Below are 6,097 nucleotides of genomic sequence, written 5' to 3' on the forward strand. Positions count from 1 at the left end.
GGCTGCAGTGAGCCATGACTGCACCACCTCACTCCTGCCTGGGCAAGAGCAAGACTCCGTCCCAAAAAAGAAAAACACACACACACACACGAAAACAAAAAACAGAATAGCATCATTTCCTTCTGATTAGTTTGAAGGAAGTGAATTGCCTGTAAAAGTTTTCATTTTCAAAAACAGCATTAAAATATAGTGTAAGGCCAGGCACGATGGTTCATTCCTGTAGTCCCAGCACTTTGGGAGGCTGAAAGGATTGCCTGAACCCAGGAGGTTGAGGCTGCAGCTGAGCGATCCTCCCGCCTCAGCCCCACAAGTAGCAGGGACTACAAGCGCTTGCCACCATGCCCAGCTAATTTTTTTGTATTTTTGTAGGGACAGAGTTTCACCATGTTGCCCAAGCTAGTCTGGAACTCCTGAGCTCAAGCGATCCACCTGCTTTGGCCTCCCAAACTGCTGGGATCACGGGCGTTGCCACCGGGCCTGGCCCAGTTACTTTCTTCAGTCTGAGCATGAGCGCTGGAATAAAAGCTCTCACTTGCATATAATTTTTTAGAGACAGTATCCCTCTGTCACACAGGCTGGAGTGCAATGGCGCAATCTCAGTTCGCTGTAACCTCAACCTCCCGTGCTTGATCGCTTATATAATCTCGGCTCAGTGTAATCGCAACCTCCCGGGCTCGATCGCATATATATATATACACACACAAACACACACACACATATATATATATATACACACACATATATATATTTGTTTGTTTATACAGAGTCTCCGTCTGTTGCCCAGGCTGGAGTGCAGTGGCGCGATCTCGGCTTACGGCAACCTCTGCCTCCCGGGTTCAAACAATTCTCTGCCTCAGCCTCTCTAGTAGCTGGGATTACCGGCGCCCGCCACGCCCGGCTAATTTTTGTATTTTTAGTAGAGACGGGGTTTCACCACGCTGGCCAGGCTGGTCTTGAACTCCTGACCTCGTGATCCACTCGCCTCCGCCTCTCAAAGTGCTGGGATTACAGGCGTGGGCCACCGCGCCCGGCCGATCGCTTATATTTTAAAAAAGATGTTTTCTTCGTTTCCTGGCCCCTTCTACCCCGCTACAAAGTTTCAAAGACTTAATGCTATTACAAAGGGTTGTCAGAGGTCAAGCTCCGGGGTGCATTCCCTAACGCGGGGCGGCCTCAAAGGGGGCCGACCCTGCCCAGGATGAGCGGCGCCAGATAGCGGGGGACGCTCCGGGGGTCCCCGGGCCCTGCCTGGGGGACGTGTTGTGGGGCGTACGTACCCAGGCTCAGGTGAGGCGAGTGGGCGGCTGGGGCTCCAGCTGGCGCTGGCCATTGAGGAGCTTCTGCGCTACCGTGCGATCGTGCCAGCCAGGCGCCGGCCAGTTGGCGCGCAGCGCCTGCTCGCGCGGAGTATGGCCCTTGCTGCGCCCGGCCCGCAGGCCGAGAAGTCATAAAGCTCCCCCTCGTAGCTTATGGGTGGCAGCGGCCGGGCCGAAGCCTCCGGACACAGACGGGCCACCTCAGCGACCGGTTACATCCCACCTAGCAGCCTGTAGCCAGCGTGCGCTCATGGACGCTCCTAGAGGACCCAGCAGCCCCGCCGCAAGTTCTGATTGGCTCCGCGTGTCTTCCGTGACGTCACCTACGGGCGCGCCTTCCGCGATGTCGCAAGGGCGCGCCTTCCGTGACGTCATAAGGTCGCACCTTCTCCTGAGCCATAGAGATGGGGCTTCGGTGACGTCACAGGCGCAGGTGTTCGGCAACGTCGCCGGGGCGGTACAGTGCCTCGAGCTGGGCAGTCATCTCCTTAGAGGGGACCCTGGTAACAGCGACCTCCCCGCCAGGTCCTGTGTGTTGCTGGCTGGAGAAGGGTAGCTGAAAAACTCAGACCCAGCAGTGTTTATGTCAGTCAAAAATAGAAAACTATGTGCGGGCGCGGCTGAGGCGGGAGGATCTCTTCAGGCCAAGAGCAGCCTAGCAGTGTGGCGCGACCCCATCTCTGTAGTCCTACCTCAGTCCCCCAGCTACTTGAACCCCAAGGTTCAAGGCTCCAATGAGCTATGATCCCACCACAGCATTCCAGCCTGCGAGACTGAGGTAAACCCTGTCTAAAAAAATGAACTATCCAAGTGTGCAACAGGGAGGGACTGCTTAAATAAAACAGGAGGCTGGCTGGGCCCTGTAATCCCAGCATCTTGGGAGGCTGAGGCGGTAGGATGGATGGCTTGGTCTCAGGAGTTCTAGACCAGCCTGGGCAACATGACGAAACCCCGAATCTACAAAACATACAAAAATTAATCGGGTGCGGTGCGCACCTGGCCTAATTTTTGTGTTTTTTGTAGAGATAGGGGTCTCGCTATGTTGCCCAGGCTGGTTTCCAACTCCTGGGTTCAAGCGATCTTCTCACCTTGGCCATGAGAGTTGCTGTCTGGATTACAGGCGTGAGGGACCGTGCCCCGCCTGGGTTAGGCTATTTAATAACGTAAGAAAGTGCTCGACCAGGCTCCATGGCTGACGCCTGTAATCCCAACTCTTTGGGAGGCAGAGGCGGGTGGATCACCTGAGGTCAGCAGTTCAAGACCAGCCTGGTCATGGTGAAACCCAGTCTCTACAAAAATTAGCCGGGTGTGGTGGCACATGCCTGAAGTCCCAGCTACTTGGGAGGTTGATACAGGAGAATCGCCTGAACCTGGGAGGCAGAAGTTGCAGTCAGCCGAGATCACAGCACTGCACCCCAGCTTGGGCAACACAGTGAGACTCCCAAGTTTGACACCAGCCTGGGTAATGTAGTGAAACCCTGTCTCTACAAAACAAACAAACAAACCCAGGCATAACTGTGTGTCCTAGCTACTTAGGAGGCTGAGGCAGGAGGATCACTTGAGGCCAGGAGCTCAAGGCTGCAGTGAGCTACAATCATCACACTGCTCCCTATCCTGAGCAATAGAATGAAAGCATGCCTCTAGATAGTTAGCTAGCTAGCTAGGTAATTGATACGTAGTTTGCTATCAAATTTTTTCCCTAGTTTGAACCATGTTTTTGTAAAATAGCATTCAACACATCAGCATTTTACAGTGTTATTAGTTGTTCATATGATTATGTTTTTCTGAAATACAGTATACTTTACAAAAGCAGTTTTGTCTTTCAAAACACATAGATAGGTCCTTAAGTGAATTTGTCTACTGTTGGCGACCTTCATACCATTTTGTCCACTTGATTGGAAAATTAGTTTCAGGTCACTATTGGCCTTAGAAGAAGAGCCCAGCGACAACAAGGAAAGGTGCTCGTGTCCAGTCACCTTCTAGATGCATTTTTACCTTCCCTTAAGGTTTCCTTTGACGAACATAGAAGTAATCTATGTAGAATTGACCCAGTGCTGCCCTGGCAGCTTTGGATGTTAGGCCAAATTTACATTTCTTACCTTTATGAGAGGCACCCTGGCAAGCTAGTGGAGTTACACATGAAGTCTGATCTCAGCTGCACTGTCCAGAGATGCAACACGGTCCAATCAAGTAACATTCTCTAAGCCCGTTTCTTTAGCGGTAAAATAAGAATAACATACCCATCTAAAAAGACAGCCTATTGTATTTGAGTGGTCTTTTATTTTCAACGAAACTGTGTTTAACACAGTAATTATTTTCATTCCCATACCACATTTGTGTTTTGTTTTCTGTTTTTGAAATGGAGTCTGTTTTGTTTGTTTGTTTTTGTTTTTGTTTTTGAGATGGAGTCTTGCTGTTGTCGCCCAGGCTGGAGTGCAGTGGCATGATCTCCACTCACTGCAACCTCCGCCTCCCAGGTTCAAGCGATTCTCCTGCCTCAGCCTACTGAGAAGCTGGGATTACAGGTGCCCACCACCACACCCGGTTAATTTTTTAAATATATTTTTAGTAGAGATGGGGTTACATCATGTTACCCAGGCTGGTCTCAAACTACTGACGTCAAGTGATCCACCCGCCTTTGCTTCTCAAAGTGCTGGGATTATAGGCATGAGCCACTGTGCCTGGCCTGTTTTTAAATAAGGATTTCTTAGCCAGGCGCAGTGGCTCACGCCTGTAATCCCAGCACTTTGGGAGGCCAAGGTCGGTGGATCGCCTGAGGTTGGGAGTTCAAGACTAGCCTGTCCAACATGGAGAAACCCTGTCTCTACTGAAAATACAAAATTAGCTGGGCGTGGTAGTGCATGCCTGTAATCCCAGCTACTTGGGAGGCTGAGGCAGGAGAATTTGTGAACCCAGGAGGCAGAGGTTGTGGTGAGCTGAGATCGCACTGTTGCACTCCAGCGTGGCCAACAAGAGCAAAACTCAGTCTCAAAATAAAAAAAAGATTTCTTAAAATGATATTTTCAGTGTTTTATAGATGATGTGTATGCAGCAATCTTAATAGGATGTTACCTGACACTTTTCAGGGCTAGAAAATGACAGTGGCAGCTGATTTGATCCAAATGTCTCTAATTCTTTTTTTTTCTTTTTTCTTTTTTTTTTTTATTTTAAGACAGAGGCATGCTCTGTCACCCACACTGGAGTACAATGGCATGATCTCAGCTCGCTGCAACCTCCACCTCCCAGGTTCAAGCAATTCTCCTGCCTCAGGCTCCCAAGTAGCTGAGATTACAGGCACGCGCTACCATGCCTGGCTAATTTTTTGTATTTTTGGTAGACACGCGTTTCACCATATTGGCCAGGCTGGTCTTGAACTCCTGACCTTAGGTGATCTGCCTGCCTCAGCTTCCCAAAGTGTTAGGATTACAGGCGTGAGCCACTGTGCCCAGCCCAGATGTCTCTAATTCTAACATGAGATGTACTGCAGGATCATAGCAGAATGAGTTGCTGATGTATCCAGAAGGAAATGAGCATGGAACTCTCACGACAGCTGTCTTGAGAAGTGTGTGTGTGCTGTGCTTGAATATCTCACTGCTCATTTATACACAGGCTTTCTGGTGACTGAGTTAATAGTGTGTGTTTCATAAATAATGTAACCATCTTTCTTCCTTCTTTTCTTTTCATTTTTCTTTTTTTACAGGGCCTTGCTCTGTTACCCAGGCTGGAGTGCAATGGTGTGATCTCAGCTCACCACAACTTCAGCCTCCTGGGTTCAAGCGATTCTCCTGCCTCAGCCTCCCAAGTAGCTGGGATTACAGGCATGTGCCACCACACCCGGCTAATATTTGTTTTGTTTTTGTTTTTGTTTTTGTTTTTGTTTGAGACGGAGTTTCGCTTTTGTTGCCTAGGCTGGAGTGTAGTGGCACAATCTCAGCTCACCACAATCTTTGCCTTTCGGGTTCAAGCAATTATCCTGCCTCAGCCTCCCGAGTAGTTGTGATTACAGGCATGTGCCACCATGCCCGGCTAACGTGTTTTTGGTAGAGATGGGGTTTCTCTATGTTGGTTAGGCTGGTCTCAAACTCCCAACCTGAGGTGATCTACCCACATCGGCCTCTCAAAGTCCCAGGATCACAGGCATGAGCCACCGCTCCTGCCCTAATTTTTGTGTTTTTAGTAGAGATGGGGTTTCACCATGTTGGCAAGGCTGGTCTCCAATTCCGGACCTCAAGTGATCAGCCTACCTCGGCCTCCCAAAGTGTTGGAATTACAGGCATGAACCACCATGCCTGGCCAGCCCTATATCTTTAAGGCTACACATTTTGCACTTGTTAAAAGTATTTGAACATACAATTACCCAGCTTCCCTTGTTGATGCTTGAATTTTGTATAATCTTAAATATTTTTTCCAATCTAAGCTTTATTTTATCCTGTTTCTTCTGTATTTGTATAACTAGGTGGCTGTCTTCATTGAAAGTTTTTTCAAAAGCCTTAAAATAGATTATTGTTCTTGGCAGCAATTTGAAAGCTATTTGAGGAGAAGGGGAGACTTATAATGATGATTCAAATGAAGCAAACTAAAAAGTAGTGAAGCAAGACAGAGGAAAAAGCAGTATTCACTTGCGCACATCCCAAAAGAATAACATTTCAAATGTAACTAGAAAAAAGTATGCTGAAGTTCACAATACAGAAATGATTATTAATACTCAAAGTAGCTTTAAAGCCCTGCTCAGCATTTGAATGTTGGGAATTGACCCAGAGGTGGCTGTAACCTAAGATGGT

General features: G+C 48.6%; 1 long non-coding RNA gene and 1 pseudogene across 8 annotated transcripts in view; one reads left to right on the forward strand and one right to left on the reverse strand.

The window, feature by feature from the left end:
- LOC139362936 (transmembrane protein 250-like) overlaps positions 1 to 1,618 on the reverse strand; it is a 42,855-nt pseudogene extending 41,237 nt beyond the window's left edge.
- A 122-nt stretch (positions 1,619 to 1,740) lies between these two features.
- LOC112423954 (uncharacterized) overlaps positions 1,741 to 6,097 on the forward strand; it is a 44,026-nt gene continuing 39,669 nt past the window's right edge. For 6 of the 8 annotated variants that reach the window (XR_011622571.1, XR_011622569.1, XR_011622570.1 and 3 more), the window contains exon 1: positions 1,742 to 2,094. This is a non-coding gene — a long non-coding RNA (uncharacterized lncRNA). Of the gene's footprint in view, positions 2,095 to 6,097 lie in introns of all 8 variants that reach the window. The other 2 variants (XR_011622572.1, XR_011622575.1) reach the window with 1 other exon arrangement.

This window comes from Macaca nemestrina, chromosome 4 (assembly GCF_043159975.1).
Source record: "Macaca nemestrina isolate mMacNem1 chromosome 4, mMacNem.hap1, whole genome shotgun sequence".
Lineage (NCBI taxonomy): Eukaryota > Metazoa > Chordata > Mammalia > Primates > Cercopithecidae > Macaca > Macaca nemestrina.